A 20,048-nucleotide genomic window follows, 5' to 3' on the forward strand; every position below is an offset into this window, starting at 1 on the left:
GGCTATGTGTTTACTTTAGGAGGTGGAGCCATTTTCATGGAGGAGTGTTAAGCAGAAATGCGTTTCGGACTCAACCATGGAAGCTGAGTATGTAGCAGCCTCTGAGGCAGCTAAAGAAGCAGTATGGCTCAGGAACTTTCTAATGGACTTAGATGTGATTCCTGGTTTTCCCAAAATCATCACAATTTATTGTGATAATAGCGGTGCAGTTGCAAACTCGAAGGAACCACGAGCTCATAAGGCAAGTAAACATATAGAGCGCAAGTACCACCTGATACGAGATATCGTGAAGCGAGGAGAAGTTGTCATCGCCAAGATTGCATCAGCGGATAACCTGGCAGATCCTTTCACTAAGGCCCTTCCGGCGAAAGCTTTCGATCGGCATGTGGAGGGAATGGGAATCCGATGTATGGTAGAATATATGGCAGCTTAGTCATTAGTATAAGTGGGAGATTGTTGGAGTGTATACTGAAAGCCTAAGCTTTGTAAATATTCATTATGAATAAAGAATCACATTTGGTCAAATTGTCTACATTTGTTTGTAGTTGTTCATTTAATTTATATTGTAGATAACATAGTATGTGGTGTCACATACAGAAGATGATGTTATCAGTACCTTATAAATTATAAACAGTAGCTCACGACTAAAATGGAAAGGAACAAACCATTAGAAGGTCGTAGTGTAATTAGGTATTAGTTTATCTTGACTATATAATTACACTAGTACACTCAGAGTGTATTGAGTAGGACCATTAGAGGTCGTTTCTTTTATACTGACTTTATAAAGGAACAAAGATCTCAGTTATTATGGAAGTGTGTGCTCTTAATCCTAATATAATAACAAGCATATATATTTGATATTTATTTCTTTAATTTATCAATGGGTGAGATTTAGTTCGATGAATCAATAAACTCGATAAGTTGGGAAATGGTATCACTTATAGTGTGTGTTGTTGATTATAGAAGGAAACTGTGTCCTAGAGATACTAGGTTGATAATGTCCTCAAGAGGAGCTCATAAAGATTGTCATGTTAAACCCTGCAGGTGGACTTAGTCCGACATGATAATAAGGTTGAGTGGTACTACTCTTGGATTTAGATATTAATTAAATGAGTTGTCAGTAACTCACTTAATTAGTGGACATTCGACATCTTAAACACAGGGAGACTAACACACTCATAATAAGAAGGAGCCCAAAAATGTAATTTGGGGTTGGTGCGGTAGTTCAATGTTAGCTCTCTAGTGGAATGAATTATCATTGATAAAATTAAGTTGTGTGTTCGGGGCGAACACGGGATGCTTAATTTTATCGGGAGACCAAAACCAATTCCTCCTCTCGGTCCCTATCGTAGCCTCTTATTTATAGAGTTCTATACCCACCTATACCCACCTTCTATACCCACCCAATAGGGGCCGGCCAAGCTAGCTTAGGAACAAGCTAGGGCCGGCCTAGGTATAAGATTGGGTGGCCGGCCCTAGCTTGAACCCAAGCTAGTAGGGCCGGCCAAAATAAATTAAATTTTTTTTTAATTTTAATTTTTATTATTATGTGGAATAAATAGTTTATTAAAGAGAATTTTAATTAAATTATCTCTCTTGTAAAATTTACAAAAGATTAAAGAAAGAGATTAGATCTCTTTCCTTATTTGTAGATTGGTGAGATATTTTATTTTCTCTTTAAAAATTATTCACATGTTGTAAAATTAAAATTATGGAAATTTCTTTTTATTAACCATGAAGAGATTTTTGAAGAGAAATTTTATTTTTAAAATTTCCGGAAACAAATAAGGAAAGTTTTAATTGTTGATTAAAACTTGTCCAATTTGCTTCCCATTGATGTGGCCGGCCATTAGAGATTAATTGGGGAAATATTATTTTATTTTTCACAATTAAATCATGTCAAGGGAATTATTGAAATTTTATTGTAATTAAATTTCCTAATTTGCCTAGGCCAAGGAATATAAAAGAAGGGGTGAGGGTGCCTTCACAAGACACAACCTCTATTGTTTTCTCTCCCTCTTTTGTTCCTTGGTGTGGCCGACCATCCTCTCTTTCTCTTCCTCTTGTGGTGGCCGAATATCCTTCTTCCATTGGAGCTCTTGTGGTGGCCGGATACTACTCGGAGAAGAAGAAGAAGAAGGAGAGAAAGCTAGCATCTCTTGGAGCTTGGTTAGTATTTTGGTTTTTCTCCTTGGTGAAGTTTTCCTTTGTGGCCGAACCTTGCTTGGAGGAGAAGAAGGTGGTTGGTAGTTTCTCATCTCGGTAGATCGTTGCCCACACAACGTCCGAGGTTAGAAGAGGAATACGGTAGAAGATCAAGAGGTTTTTCTACAAGGTATAACTAGTAATTTTTCTTTCCGCATCATGTTAGTTATTTATGGAAATAATACCAAATACAAGAGGCTTACGTTCTTGAATTTCGAATATGTTTTTCGATGTTGTGTTCTTTTGTTTTTTCTTTTCCTTGTGATTTGATTGTTCTCTTTGGTTAACCTAAAGTTATTTTAGGAAATTAAATATTAGATTTCTATAAAAGGTTTTGTCTAGTCGGTGGTGGTTGCTCCCATATCCAAGAAGGTCATGTGCCTCGCCACGTCAGTACTGGGAACCAATTATGGAAATTAATGTTTAATGGAATTAATAACTTAAGGAGACTTGGGTCGAACGTGTTAAGTTCCGCAGGAGATCCAAGTCAAAACCTAAAAGAGCAAATAGATTAAGTTTTGGATCAAACGTGTTAAGTTCCGCAGGCGATCCAAAATTTAATTTAAAAGAACACATGGTAGCTAGGAAAAGGTTCAGACCTTTGTACAAAATTTTTTGTACAGTGGAACCTATAGGTTTTCCGAGTAGCAACCAACAATTGGTATCAGAGCTAGGGTTTTGCCTCTGTGTATTTGGTATTTAGTTTAATTATGCACATGTCATACATAATTTAGGCAGGTTAATAGTAGGATGTGCTAACTTTGTGGATGCAGGATCCAACTATTATGGCTTTTAGTTATTATGTGTGTGATTGGACCCTTGGACATGTCAAGGGCATTTATATGTGTGTGCATGATTGTATTAAAATACAGCAGGAGCTGTATTTAGTTTTATTAGGATTTTATTTTTGATCTAGATACATGTACATTCCTTTTATGGAATATAGGATCAAAAATGTAAAATTCTATTTATGTCGCAGATCGAATCTTGCAAAGCGTGGAACCTTCTAGGAACCAGAGGCGCAGCGAAACTAAGGGCAAGATGAATGCGACAGCTAGACCCGGTGGCGGTGGCCAAATATGGCAGCAGCTTAGGATGACAACACACGGAGAACAACTAGAGATAAAAGCCATAATAGTTGAAAATTAAATTTTCTATTTATTGCTTTTATATTGTGCTGTGTGTGCATGTTAGTTTACAAGTTTAGTAGGCTAGCATAGTTAAAATTTCTCGTTTATAAATAACTAAGTGGGAGAGGGATTTTAAATAAATCTCATGGTCTCCATTACTGGTTTATAAGTGATACAAACAAGCTTGCGCGTTGGCTCTGAGTGCCTTCCTCCATAACGGATGAGCTTGTTTGTGGATCACTAGAACAGACTTCCATTTTTGGATGACTATAGGAAATTAATTAAGAGCATGTGATCTTCCCCAACGGAAGGGGCATAATCTTATTAATGGACTTAGTGTCAAGTAATGGTATACACTTAGACACATCTAATAGTATCCTCCCCAACGGAGTCACTACTATTATTTGTGTGACCAAATAATACCAACTATTAATTTTATTTGTCAAAAAGTTAGGTTGACAAGATAATAAAGTTAATGGGTTAAAACCCTCCTTTTACAAATGTTGAATTTGTATACGTCCACACTAACGTGGCATACAAAATTCACGGTGTTATGAGGTGTTGGTTAATTTAAAATAGTATTGTTTGAGGAATCAATATTATTCTAAATTTAGAGTTCTGACCAAAAGTTATTTGTGATTCTTAGGATGACTTTCAACCCAGTCCATCATACTTCAACAATAGACTTACTGGACCTAATTACATAGATTGGAAAAGGAACCTGGACATTGTTCTTACTCTGAAAGCTATAAATTTATCTTGAATGAACCTTGTCCTGATGCACCCATTGGTGAATCTACCCAAGAGAAGATTGAATATCATAAGAGATGGGTAAAGGCGGATGAGATGGCGCGGTGTTACATTTTGGCTTCAATGTCAAATGTATTGCAACATCAACATAAAGATTTACCAACCTTATGATATTATGAACAATCTCAAGGAACTCTTTGGTCATCGGGATAGGGCTTCTAGACAAGAAGCTATGAGAAAGATAATGACACCACCATGCAAGAGGGTACTCTGTAAGGATCATATCCTAAAGATGATGGCTTATCTGAACGAGATACTGATCCTTGGAGGAGAAATTGATGGGAAACCCAGATCAATATGATCCTCCAAACGCTACCTAGAAGTTTTGAGCAGTTCATGAACTATAATATGAATAAGAGGATTTATTCATTAGGGAAACTACTGACAAAGCAGCAGAAGGATTATTTCGTCACAATTCTCAAATTCATTATCGAAAATGGTTCTACTTCTAAACCGAGAGGAAAGAAGAAGAAGAAACAAGTCGGTTAAGAAAGAAAGTGAATAAATCTCGGATTAAAGCTGGAGTGAAGAAGCCAAGGGCAAGTGCTTCATCTAGCTGGACATTGAAGGCGGACTGTCCTCGTAAGAACCAAAACAAAGGTATATCTCATGCTCTAGTTGTTGAAACATGTTTAGCGGTGTTATCTACCAGCACCTGGTGTGTAGATACGGGAGCCACTGATCATGTCTGCAATTCCTTGCAGGGGTTCCAGGAAACCCGACGACTATCTGAAGGGGAGATTACCGTCTACATGGGCAATGCTACTAAGTTGGCAGCTGTTGCAGTGGGAGACGTCTACTTATCTTTTAGTAGAAATAAAAATTTGGTTTTAAGAAATTGTCTTTATGTACCCAGTTTTAGAAAGAATTTAATTTCAGTTTCTAAACTGTTTTTAGATGGATATTCAGTTTCTTTCAGTAACGATGTAGTTATTAAAAGAAATAAAGTGATTATCTGTTCTGGTGCATTAGTTGACAATTTGTATACTTTAAATCCAATTTCTTCCACAAAGTAAAACATGGAAATTTATAATTCATCTTCTAACTCAAATAAGAGAAAAGAACCTTCAGAAATGAACCAAGCATATCTTTGGCATCTAAGGCTTGGTCATATTAACTTAAGTAGGATTCAGAGGCTTATAGCCGATGGACTTTTGGGTTCATTAGAGTTGGAAAATTTTCCAACTTATGAATCTTGCTTGTAAGGTAAAATGACCAAGAGGCCTTTTAAGGCCAAGGGGTATAGAGCCAAAGAAGTGTTAGAATTGGTTCACTCTGATTTGTGTGGTCCTATGTCTGTCCAGGCAAGAGGAGGTTTTGAATATTTTGTCTCTTTCATAGACGATTATTCAAGATACGGATATATTTACCTAATGCGCCGCAAGTCCGAGTGCTTTGATAAGTTCAAAGAATACAAGGCTGATGTGGAAAACGATTAGGTAAAGTATCAAGACACTACGATCGATCGTGGTGGCGAATACCTCTTAGGAGAGTTTAGGAATTACTTATCGGTCGATTCAATCCCAATTGTTCGCACTGGAACACCCCAATGAATGGTGTAGCGAGCGAAGGAATAGGACTCTTATGGAGATGGTTAGATCAATGATGAGTTATTCATTACAAATTCGTTTTGGGGATATGCTCGGAAACAGATATGTTCCGAACTTAGTACCTTCTAAATCAGTTTCTTCTACTCCCATAGAATTGTGGAATGGGCTGAAACCCAGTCTAAGACATATTCGGATATGGGGTAGTACAGCACATGTGCTGAAACCAGATGCTGATAAGTTAGAATCTCGTACAGAAGTTCGCGTGTTTGTAGGATATCCCAAAGGAACGAAAGGTGGTTTATTTTATAGTCCTAAAGACCAGAAGGTCATTGTTAGCACCAATGCCCAGTTTTTAGAAGAAGACTATATAATGGATCACAAGCCCAGTAGCAAAGTTGTTTTGGAAGAACTTAGAGAGGACATGTCTACTTCAGTACCAACAGTACAAGATGAAGTACCACAAGAGACTGCAACACGTGTCACACATGATACACAACCACAGACAGTGCCTCGTCGTAGTGGGAGGGTTGTAAGGCAGCCTGAAAGATTCATGTTTTTGGGAGAGTCTTCGGACTTGATCCCGGGTAAACATGAACCTGATCCACGAACATATGACGAAGCACTCCAAGATATAGATGCAGCATCTTGGCAGAAGACAATGAATTCTGAAATAGAGTCTATGTACTCTAATAAGGTCTGAGAGCTTGTAGAACCACCTGATGGTATAAAAGTCGTTGGATGCAAGTGGATCTACAAAAGGAAAAGAGGGACAGACGGGAAGGTAGAAACCTTCAAAGCTAGGCTTGTTGCGAAAGGGTACACTCAGAAAGAGGGAATCGATTATGAGAAAACCTTTTCACCGGTAGCCATGCTTAAGTCTATCCGGATACTCTTATCCATTGCTGCTCATATGGATTATGAGATTTGGCAAATGGATGTCAAGATAGCTTTCCTTAATGGAAGTCTTGAAGAGAACATCCATATGAAGCAACCAGAAGGGTTCATTGAAAAAGGCACTTCTCTATGTGTATCCACACAAGCAAGAGATGGAGAAAAATCTCTAAGGATGTGCTAGCAACCTTAGAGATCAGTAGGGAGGAGAGGGAGAGCAAGAAGAAAAACTCAAGAGGAAGAAGAAGATGGAGTTACAACCACTTAAAATGAAAAAAAAATCAATTTTTCATTCCACCTAAAAGTGGCCGGCCACTTCAAGGCATGCAACCCCCATGGAATATCAAGAGTCAAGTCTCTTGATCTCCTCCATGAGTTGGCCTTTGGTCAAGTCAAACTTGACCAAATGAAGAAGCTTTGATGATGTGGCATTGGTCAAGTCAAAGTCAAGTCAAAACTTGACTCTTCATCTTCCTACTTAAGTCAAGTCAAACTTGACCACTTCTCTCCCTTGGTTGATCTAATCTAACCATTGGTTCAAGTCAATTTTAATTTAATGAATCTATATTCATTGAATTAAATTAATTAAATGAGTCTAAGTCCAAATTAGACTCACTTAACACATGAACCAAATTGAGTCCAACTCAATTAGCCTACTTTGGATTACTCTTAATCCAAGTTGGTTCATCATATGAACGTAATCATTTAGGTTCATCTAATGAACCTAATCTCCATCTAATTGCCCTTAGTGTGTGACCCTATAGGTTCTTGTAACGTTGGCAATGCCCCTAAACCTGTAACGCCCGCCCTTCTTACCCAACCCAAAGGCGGCGTTACGTTCTTATTACTACTTACGTACATGTTTTACTATAACAGCGGAAGAATAAAAAAATTTAAACCATTCATTTTATTTAAATAAGCATGATATCACAGATTAAATATGCATATATTGATTCTATAACTAATCATATTAATCTGTCCGAATCGTTCTTTGCCGAGCCACCACCACACACATCATTATCCGCTCCTCCTGTTGCTCCTCTAGTTCATCCAGTTCTTTTATCTGCGGTACAAGGAAAGTAAGCTGTGAGCACTCATGGCTCAGTAAGTTCCTTTCCTACTCACTAAAACCGAAAATCATCGTATATTAACATCATGCGTAATATCATAAGCATACAACGTACAAAGGTATCGTATTCATATCATCATGGCATCATATCAAATCATTAGCTAATTCAAGCACATATGCAGGCAATGCATCATGAATTTGAAAACTTATACTTGTAAGTACTTGAAATTAATATCATCATCATTTGGGATCCCGGTTTGTACCACATACATCATACGTAGGTCCAAGGTAGCAAGTCTTGAACCCTACCATACATACATACTAGGCCCGAGTCTTACTCCATCGACCTAGGGCATCAGAAGCCCATTACTGACGAGGCCCGAGTCTTATTCCATCGACCCCGGGGCGTTTACAGAGCCCACCCTTGGTACAAACCATACAAAGTAATTTATCATGCATAACTATCATATCATATCCCTAACAATCTTTCATGCATTTCATTTTTCATTCTTCTCATTATGTATAGCATTTCATACGCTATCACATATCATGGCATTCACATAATTTCATTCTTCTCATTATGTATAGCATTTCATATGCTATCACATATCATGGCATTTACATATATTTCATTCTTCTCATTATGTATAGCATTTCATATGCTATCACATATCATGGCATTTACATAAATTTCATTCTTCTTATTATGTATAGCATTTCATATGCTATCACATATCATGGCATTTACATAAATTTCATTGCATAACATTTCCTAGGTTTCTTTCTTTCCCTTTTTTTTCTTTTATTTCCTTCACATGGCCGAAACCTACCATTCTTTAGCTAGGTTTTTAAGTAGTCTAAAGCATGAAAACCTAAGTGAGTTTCATGGTAAAATTTACTAAGAAATAAACATATAAATTTAGTTCATGAACAACTTGGCCGAAACATACAAATCTTTTAACATCTTTGTATCCTACCTCATGAGCATGTTTATTTAAATTTAAGGGTATTCCTAACCCTAAACCCCTTCTTGGCCGAAACATATAGGTGGGTTTCCTTTTAGTTCAAACATCTTCTAAGCAAGAAAACTAATTACATGGTCCCTAACATTTCATAGGAAGAACCTTGTACTAGTTGAGTAAAACAATGAATTTCTCTAGCCTCTTAAAAATATTTTTGGCCGAAATTCTAGGGTTAAGTGCTCCTCTTATCAAGCATCATATAGGTATAAAAACATGGGGAAGAATCCTTTTCCATGGCATGGAAAATCTATCATTTAGTGAAGACTAGTTAAACATCACTAGATTTCGAAAGCTCTTCTTAACCGAATTTTTCTCATACTTGTTTCTAGGTTTTAAAATCCTCATAAAATCATAAAAACATGTAAAAAGCCTTGTACCACAGGTGAGGGGAAGCTTACCTTCTTCGCTTAAGTTTCCTAGAATTGAGAACTTGCTTGGACCTTTCTTCTTGCTTGCTAGGTTCGGCACCAATGGAGGGAAAGGAGTGGCTAGGTCTTTTGGTGGAGAGGGGAGGAAGAAGAAGCTTCTTCCTCTTGTGTTGCTCGGCAACAACAAGGAAGAAAGAAGAGGGAGGGAGTGAGGAGGAAGAGGAGCTTCCTTCCTCTTGTGTTGCTTGGCAACAAGAAGAAGAGGAGAGGGAGAGGGGGTCTCGGCACAAGAGGGAGGAGGAGAGGGAGAGGAGTGGAGGATGAATTTGAAGTCACCCCTCCATGCCTATTTATACTAAAATGAGGGGAGGAAATTTGACTTGATTCATCCTCCCCATTTATTCCTCTTCTTTATGATAGGAATATTCTAGAGATATGCCTTGTGAGTTCTCTCTTAATCTCTCTTTTCTCTCCTTTAATAAAATTTCTATCTCTCCTCTTACAATATCCTCTCTTATCCCACTTGGTTAATACATGCATGCATCCACAAGAGAACCAAGGTTCAAAACTTGGTTATGTATATTTTTATTTCTTTTTACTTCCTTTTTCTTTTAAGTAAAAAGAATCCTTTCTTATTCTTAACTACTTAATCCTTTCTCTCCTTATCAATAATTCTCCTATCCCCTTTGGTATCCTATACATGTTCCCTACAAGAGATCCAAGGTTCAATCTCTCTTCTAACATTTTATTTTATTTTACACTTAATAATTCATATATATTATGCATTATGCATAAATATTTCATACATGTACATATTATCTCTTATTTCTTTCTTTTGTCCACATTAATTCCATACATTTTAAATCATGCTTAGATGATTATATTCTCAACTTTATTTTTCTTTCATAAAGTTTTAATCATCTAAATCCATCTTAATATTTAACATAGAGTATTTACATCCTCTTTTCATTCGTACTCCCATTACCCTTCTAGGCTTTCTAGGGGTGTTACAATCTCCCCTACTTATTGAAAGTTCGTCCCCGAACTTAGAATGACAATTTCTGCTCTTTTTATTCATCAAAAGATTTTATTACATTTTTTTTTTTTGTTCATAACTTCTTCTCTTAAAAGGCCAGGTAGGTTGTGACTACTCCTGCCATAAAGGACATGATAGCAGTAGTCATCATCAACCCAACCTGTATCGACTTGCCCAGATCATTCTGGGGTGGATCAGGCATTATCGGAGGTTGAATCTCCGGCGCCTCTTCCGGGTCGATTATTGTCTCTTCATCCATTCCCTCGTCTTCTTCAACAGGTTCGTCCAGTTCCATTGGGTCTTCGTCTAGTTCCTCCTCGAGGTTGTTCAGTCCCCACTCGAAGTCTATTATATCGTTGGGGTTGAAACCCATTTCCATGTTTTCAGCAAGGTTAAATTCATCCTCGACCATCTTAGGAAACTCGTTCTCTCCTTCATAGTATTCCATAATTTCTTCATTTTCATCTTCATAATCGTTCAAATTTCCTTCCTCGATTTCCTCGAGATCTTCCTCTCCGAACTCGCCGTGTTCCGGAGATCCCGCGGCGAAGTATTCCAGCATCTCAGGTTCATCCGCGAACTCGAGGTATTCGCCAGAATATTCCACATCCTCGGAATCGTATTCGAACGGGATATAGTCCATTTCTACAAGATTTTAAAGATTCATTATTCCTCTTATGTTATAGCCTAAGGTTCTTGTATCTAGGCTACCATTCATGCATCTTAGCATATCACCTACTTATCATTATGCACCATTCTCTAGGGTATAGTTTAAGGTATCCTTCCTAGGCTACCATTCATGCATCCTAGAGTATCATACAAATATTTGCATATAAATAAATTAAGCAACTGTACTTACTTGGAGCGGCAGGAAGGAGCTTGATGTGTGTGTAGTGAGCTGGCAAAACCTCGCTCTGATACCATCTGTAACGCCCGCCCTTCTTACCCAACCCAAAGGCGGCGTTACGTTCTTATTACTACTTACGTACATGTTTTACTATAACAGCGGAAGAATAAAAAAATTTAAACCATTCATTTTATTTAAATAAGCATGATATCACAGATTAAATATGCATATATTGATTCTATAACTAATCATATTAATCTGTCCGAATCGTTCTTTGCCGAGCCACCACCACACACATCATTATCCGCTCCTCCTGTTGCTCCTCTAGTTCATCCAGTTCTTTTATCTGCGGTACAAGGAAAGTAAGCTGTGAGCACTCATGGCTCAGTAAGTTCCTTTCCTACTCACTAAAACCGAAAATCATCGTATATTAACATCATGCGTAATATCATAAGCATACAACGTACAAAGGTATCGTATTCATATCATCATGGCATCATATCAAATCATTAGCTAATTCAAGCACATATGCAGGCAATGCATCATGAATTTGAAAAACTTATACTTGTAAGTACTTGAAATTAATATCATCATCATTTGGGATCCCGGTTTGTACCACATACATCATACGTAGGTCCAAGGTAGCAAGTCTTGAACCCTACCATACATACATACTAGGCCCGAGTCTTACTCCATCGACCTAGGGCATCAGAAGCCTATTACTAACGAGGCCCGAGTCTTATTCCATCGACCCCGGGGCGTTTACGGAGCCCACCCTTGGTACAAACCATACAAAGTAATTTATCATGCATAACTATCATATCATATCCCTAACAATCTTTCATGCATTTCATTTTTCATTCTTCTCATTATGTATAGCATTTCATACGCTATCACATATCATGGCATTCACATAATTTCATTCTTCTCATTATGTATAGCATTTCATATGCTATCACATATCATGGCATTTACATATATTTCATTCTTCTCATTATGTATAGCATTTCATATGCTATCACATATCATGGCATTTACATAAATTTCATTCTTCTTATTATGTATAGCATTTCATATGCTATCACATATCATGGCATTTACATAAATTTCATTGCATAACATTTCCTAGGTTTCTTTCTTTCCCTTTTTTTCTTTTATTTCCTTCACATGGCCGAAACCTACCATTCTTTAGCTAGGTTTTTAAGTAGTCTAAAGCATGAAAACCTAAGTGAGTTTCATGGTAAAATTTACTAAGAAATAAACATATAAATTTAGTTCATGAACAACTTGGCCGAAACATACAAATCTTTTAACATCTTTGTATCCTACCTCATGAGCATGTTTATTTAAATTTAAGGGTATTCCTAACCCTAAACCCCTTCTTGGCCGAAACATATAGGTGGGTTTCCTTTTAGTTCAAACATCTTCTAAGCAAGAAAACTAATTACATGGTCCCTAACATTTCATAGGAAGAACCTTGTACTAGTTGAGTAAAACAATGAATTTCTCTAGCCTCTTAAAAATATTTTTGGCCTAAATTCTAGGGTTAAGTGCTCCTCTTATCAAGCATCATATAGGTATAAAAACATGGGGAAGAATCCTTTTCCATGGCATGGAAAATCTATCATTTAGTGAAGACTAGTTAAACATCACTAGATTTCGAAAGCTCTTCTTAACCGAATTTTTCTCATACTTGTTTCTAGGTTTTAAAATCCTCATAAAATCATAAAAACATGTAAAAGCCTTGTACCACAGGTGAGGGAAGCTTACCTTCTTCGCTTAAGTTTCCTAGAATTGAGAACTTGCTTGGACCTTTCTTCTTGCTTGCTAGGTTCGGCACCAATGGAGGGAAAGGAGTGGCTAGGTCTTTTGGTGGAGAGGGGAGGAAGAAGAAGCTTCTTCCTCTTGTGTTGCTCGGCAACAACAAGGAAGAAAGAAGAGGGAGGGAGTGAGGAGGAAGAGGAGCTTCCTTCCTCTTGTGTTGCTTGGCAACAAGAAGAAGAGGAGAGGGAGAGGGGGTCTCGGCACAAGAGGGAGGAGGAGAGGGAGAGGAGTGGAGGATGAATTTGAAGTCACCCCTCCATGCCTATTTATACTAAAATGAGGGGAGGAAATTTGACTTGATTCATCCTCCCCATTTATTCCTCTTCTTTATGATAGGAATATTCTAGAGATATGCCTTGTGAGTTCTCTCTTAATCTCTCTCTTTTCTCTCCTTTAATAAAATTTCTATCTCTCCTCTTACAATATCCTCTCTTATCCCACTTGGTTAATACATGCATGCATCCACAAGAGAACCAAGGTTCAAAACTTGGTTATGTATATTTTTATTTCTTTTTACTTCCTTTTTCTTTTAAGTAAAAAGAATCCTTTCTTATTCTTAACTACTTAATCCTTTCTCTCCTTATCAATAATTCTCCTATCCCCTTTGGTATCCTATACATGTTCCCTACAAGAGATCCAAGGTTCAATCTCTCTTCTAACATTTTATTTTATTTTACACTTAATAATTCATATATATTATGCATTATGCATAAATATTTCATACATGTACATATTATCTCTTATTTCTTTCTTTTGTCCACATTAATTCCATACATTTTAAATCATGCTTAGATGATTATATTCTCAACTTTATTTTTCTTTCATAAAGTTTTAATCATCTAAATCCATCTTAATATTTAACATAGAGTATTTACATCCTCTTTTCATTCGTACTCCCATTACCCTTCTAGGCTTTCTAGGGGTGTTACAATCTCCCCTACTTATTGAAAGTTCGTCCCCGAACTTAGAATGACAATTTCTGCTCTTTTTATTCATCAAAAGATTTTATTACATTTTTTTTTTTTGTTCATAACTTCTTCTCTTAAAAGGCCAGGTAGGTTGTGACTACTCCTGCCATAAAGGACATGATAGCAGTAGTCATCATCAACCCAACCTGTATCGACTTGCCCAGATCATTCTGGGGTGGATCAGGCATTATCGGAGGTTGAATCTCCGGCGCCTCTTCCGGGTCGATTATTGTCTCTTCATCCATTCCCTCGTCTTCTTCAACAGGTTCGTCCAGTTCCATTGGGTCTTCGTCTAGTTCCTCCTCGAGGTTGTTCAGTCCCCACTCGAAGTCTATTATATCGTTGGGGTTGAAACCCATTTCCATGTTTTCAGCAAGGTTAAATTCATCCTCGACCATCTTAGGAAACTCGTTCTCTCCTTCATAGTATTCCATAATTTCTTCATTTTCATCTTCATAATCGTTCAAATTTCCTTCCTCGATTTCCTCGAGATCTTCCTCTCCGAACTCGCCGTGTTCCGGAGATCCCGCGGCGAAGTATTCCAGCATCTCAGGTTCATCCGCGAACTCGAGGTATTCGCCAGAATATTCCACATCCTCGGAATCGTATTCGAACGGGATATAGTCCATTTCTACAAGATTTTAAAGATTCATTATTCCTCTTATGTTATAGCCTAAGGTTCTTGTATCTAGGCTACCATTCATGCATCTTAGCATATCACCTACTTATCATTATGCACCATTCTCTAGGGTATAGTTTAAGGTATCCTTCCTAGGCTACCATTCATGCATCCTAGAGTATCATACAAATATTTGCATATAAATAAATTAAGCAACTGTACTTACTTGGAGCGGCAGGAAGGAGCTTGATGTGTGTGTAGTGAGCTGGCAAAACCTCGCTCTGATACCACCTGTAACGCCCGCCCTTCTTACCCAACCCAAAGGCGGCGCTACGTTCTTATACTACTTACGTACATGTTTTACTATAACAGCGGAAGAATAAAAAATTTAAACCATTCATTTTATTTAAATAAGCATGATATCACAGATTAAATATGCATATATTGATTCTATAACTAATCATATTAATCTGTCCGAATCGTTCTTTGCCGAGCCACCACCACACACATCATTATCCGCTCCTCCTGTTGCTCCTCTAGTTCATCCAGTTCTTTTATCTGCGGTACCAGGAAAGTAAGCTGTGAGCACTCATGGCTCAGTAAGTTCCTTTCCTACTCACTAAAACCGAAAATCATCGTATATTAACATCATGCGTAATATCATAAGCATACAACGTACAAAGGTATCGTATTCATATCATCATGGCATCATATCAAATCATTAGCTAATTCAAGCACATATGCAGGCAATGCATCATGAATTTGAAAAACTTATACTTGTAAGTACTTGAAATTAATATCATCATCATTTGGGATCCCGGTTTGTACCACATACATCATACGTAGGTCCAAGGTAGCAAGTCTTGAACCCTACCATACATACATACTAGGCCCGAGTCTTACTTCATCGACCTAGGGCATCAGAAGCCCATTACTGACGAGGCCCGAGTCTTATTCCATCGACCCCGGGGCGTTTACGGAGCCCACCCTTGGTACAAACCATACAAAGTAATTTATCATGCATAACTATCATATCATATCCCTAACAATCTTTCATGCATTTCATTTTTCATTCTTCTCATTATGTATAGCATTTCATACGCTATCACATATCATGGCATTCACATAATTTCATTCTTCTCATTATGTATAGCATTTCATATGCTATCACATATCATGGCATTTACATATATTTCATTCTTCTCATTATGTATAGCATTTCATATGCTATCACATATCATGGCATTTACATAAATTTCATTCTTCTTATTATGTATAGCATTTCATATGCTATCACATATCATGGCATTTACATAAATTTCATTGCATAACATTTCCTAGGTTTCTTTCTTTCCCTTTTTTTTTTCTTTTATTTCCTTCACATGGCCGAAACCTACCATTCTTTAGCTAGGTTTTTAAGTAGTCTAAAGCATGAAAACCTAAGTGAGTTTCATGGTAAAATTTACTAAGAAATAAACATATAAATTTAGTTCATGAACAACTTGGCCGAAACATACAAATCTTTTAACATCTTTGTATCCTACCTCATGAGCATGTTTATTTAAATTTAAGGGTATTCCTAACCCTGAACCCCTTCTTGGCCGAAACATATAGGTGGGTTTCCTTTTAGTTCAAACATCTTCTAAGCAAGAAAACTAATTACATGGTCCCTAACATTTCATAGGAAGAACCTTGTACTAGTTGAGTAAAACAATGAATTTCTCTAGCCTCTTAAAAATATTTTTGGCCGAAATTCTAGGGTTAAGTGCTCCTCTTATCAAGCATCATATAGGTATAAAAACATGGGGAAGAATCCTTTTCCATGGCATGGAAAATCTATCATTTAGTGAAGACTAGTTAAACATCACTAGATTTCGAAAGCTCTTCTTAACCGAATTTTTCTCATACTTGTTTCTAGGTTTTAAAATCCTCATAAAATCATAAAAACATGTAAAAAGCCTTGTACCACAGGTGAGGGGAAGCTTACCTTCTTCGCTTAAGTTTCCTAGAATTGAGAACTTGCTTGGACCTTTCTTCTTGCTTGCTAGGTTCGGCACCAATGGAGGGAAAGGAGTGGCTAGGTCTTTTGGTGGAGAGGGGAGGAAGAAGAAGCTTCTTCCTCTTGTGTTGCTCGGCAACAACAAGGAAGAAAGAAGAGGGAGGGAGTGAGGAGGAAGAGGAGCTTCCTTCCTCTTGTGTTGCTTGGCAACAAGAAGAAGAGGAGAGGGAGAGGGGGTCTCGGCACAAGAGGGAGGAGGAGAGGGAGAGGAGTGGAGGATGAATTTGAAGTCACCCCTCCATGCCTATTTATACTAAAATGAGGGGAGGAAATTTGACTTGATTCATCCTCCCCATTTATTCCTCTTCTTTATGATAGGAATATTCTAGAGATATGCCTTGTGAGTTCTCTCTTAATCTCTCTCTTTTCTCTCCTTTAATAAAATTTTCTATCTCTCCTCTTACAATATCCTCTCTTATCCCACTTGGTTAATACATGCATGCATCCACAAGAGAACCAAGGTTCAAAACTTGGTTATGTATATTTTTATTTCTTTTTACTTCCTTTTCTTTTAAGTAAAAAGAATCCTTTCTTATTCTTAACTACTTAATCCTTTCTCTCCTTATCAATAATTCTCCTATCCCCTTTGGTATCCTATACATGTTCCCTACAAGAGATCCAAGGTTCAATCTCTCTTCTAACATTTTATTTTCTTTTACACTTAATAATTCATATATATTATGCATTATGCATAAATATTTCATACATGTACATATTATCTCTTATTTCTTTCTTTTGTCCACATTAATTCCATACATTTTAAATCATGCTTAGATGATTATATTCTCAACTTTATTTTTCTTTCATAAAGTTTTAATCATCTAAATCCATCTTAATATTTAACATAGAGTATTTACATCCTCTTTTCATTCGTACTCCCATTACCCTTCTAGGCTTTCTAGGGGTGTTACAAAACCCATTGAGGAGCATAAGTAATGAGCGGTATCTAGCAACACATCATCACTACCCAAGTTATAAGAATGTTGAGATCCAACATCACCTTGTGACTACTAATTGTGACTCCTCATAAAATATGACAAGTGTCCTTCTATCCTAGACATCTAGATTGATCAATGTGAGGCATAGACCGTGTCATCCTCTAATTAATCTAAATCTTGAACTCCAAGTAGACTCACTCAATCAAATGAGCTCAATATCCTATATTGACTCATTTGGGCATGGCCATGCACTTCGTGGTCTCACTCTATCAAGAATATCGATGTCGCTCCCGTCATATAGGAGGGATAGATCCCATCTACATCACTCACATCCCTCTGCATATTCGTTACATACCCAGTAATCGCCTTTATAGTCCACCCAGTTACGGGTGACGTTTGACGAAACCAAAGTACATAACTCCTTATTTAGGGATCCATGTTGACTTCAGGTCTAAGGACTAGTAGTCATACTAATAGCCACATGAGAAAGTATATGACACTCATATAACGATCCATGATACTTTCTCATGGTGGGTCATTCAGTATACATTCTCCAATGCATACCCATGTGTCAACTTGATATCTCTATATCCATGACTTGTGAGATCAAGTCATCGAGTTGACCTACATGCTAGTCTTATTGCATTAACATTGTCCCTGAATGTTAATACTCGACTAGGAATGATTAAGAGTAGTGTTCCCTATATCATCTCACTATCGGTTCAACTAACCGATTGATATAGGTGAGAACCGTCTACTCAAGGACGTTATTATACTTAGTTTATTTGGCACCAATACAAGTAAGTATAATGACCAAAAACCAAATACCTTTATTTATATAGAATATGATACAACAAGTCCAAAATACAATCATCAAATGATTGGCTCTAGGGCTCTAGCTAACAGTAGAGACCATTGCACTAAATGAGGAATGCAGCGCTCTTTTGGTGAAGAACACTTCCCCGAAATTGAAGGATCCAGGGAGCTTTTATATTCCTTGCAATATAGGAACAGAATTCATTGAAAAAGTTTTTTGTGATTTGGGGGCAAGTGTTAGCCTCATTCCCTATTCAATTTGTAATAAGTTAGGTCTCAAAAACATTAAACTTACTACTATGACACTACAACTTGCTAATCATTCCTGCAGGTACCCTATGGGTATTATTGAAGATGTGCCAGTAGAAGTTGGTGGGAGTATTATTCCCACAGATTTTGTTGTGTTGGACATGGAAGAGGACCCTAAAATTCCTATCATATTAGGAAGACCATTCCTTGCTACAGCTGGAGTAATTATTGATGTTAAAAATCATAAGTTGTCATTGGTAATTGGTAAGGAATGGTTGGAGTATGATTTATCTAATGTCTCTAACCATGTTTCTTCTCTTTTAAATGCTTGTAGCAGGGCAAACATTTACAAACTTGAGGAATGGAATTTCCATCCTCATGGAAGGCCACCTAATGAAAAGAACAATTTGGTGGAGGATGTTGGGAGGAGACCTCCCAACAAAAATGGAAAATATGTCTGCCCTCCAAGGGCAAGGAAACGAGAAGAATAAGTTGGATTGGTCGAGCTAAAGACCCTAAACAAGCGCTTCTTGGGAGGCAACCCAAGGGTTCTTTTAGTTAGTTGTATTTTATATTTTCATCTTTATTTTGTTTTCACTATGTTTTAGTTTTGTTTTCAGGTTAAAATGTACTTCCATGAGCTGGCCATGATTTCCTCATGGGCATGGAGGTATTGGAGTAGGGAAGGAGAAGAATCATCAAAAGGAATAAAATAGGGCATGGTTGTGTGCTATACATGACCAAGCAAATGAAGCAGTGAAGGAAAAGGATCTGGTCGTGTCTACCAGACACGACCGTGTGAAGTCTGCAGAGAAGGAAGGGAGCATGGCCGTGTACTAGACACGGTCATGCAAAGAATCCAGAGAAGGAGAGTTCTTCGGCCGTGTACCAAACACGGCCATGTGCCAAATCCAGAGAAGAGAACTCAGAAGGTCGTGTCCCCGACACGGCCGTGTGAGGAAAGCCGAGAAGAAGGAAGTTGTGGCCGTGTCCTAGACATGGCCGTGTGAAGAATTCCAGAAAAGAAGATGGGTATGGCCGTGTCTTAGACACGACCATGTGATGGGGCGTGAATAAGGCCGTGTAATGAAACACGGCCCAGTCTATACCCTCTAAAAGGGTTAGGGCAAAGGGTGTGGGCGGTACACGGCCGTGTACCGCCGCACATCCTCTTCTTTATCCTCTTTTCTCATTTTTCTATTTCTAAGGTTTCAGACTACTTCTTCTAACTTTTCTTTCTCATTCTTCCTGAGAAGATTGAATCGTTTCTTCATGGCAAATGTGATTAAGGAAACTTCATCCACGGGAAAAGGAAAAGAGAAGATGGTTGCAATAAAAGGGAGGAACTCTTGTTTTAAAGGTATCTCTAATAACTTTGATATCATTTTCTCTAGTGAAGAGCAACAACTTAGATATACTTCTTTATGTAAACGTCCTCTTGTGAGCACTTAGTTTATTGATGAAGTAACTTTGGAAACTCTAGGGTTTAGGGATGATTTGAATTGGTTATTTGAAAGAATAGGTTGGAATGGTTTAATAAATATGAAATACCCTACCTACCCTAGAATTGTTTTTGAATTTTTAGTTCTATAGTAGTTGATAATGTTCAAGGTGGGGGTAAACTTAGTTTTCGGCTGTTTAATGATG

Source organism: Zingiber officinale, chromosome 2B (genome assembly GCF_018446385.1).
Source record: "Zingiber officinale cultivar Zhangliang chromosome 2B, Zo_v1.1, whole genome shotgun sequence".
In the NCBI taxonomy this organism is placed as follows: domain Eukaryota; kingdom Viridiplantae; phylum Streptophyta; class Magnoliopsida; order Zingiberales; family Zingiberaceae; genus Zingiber; species Zingiber officinale.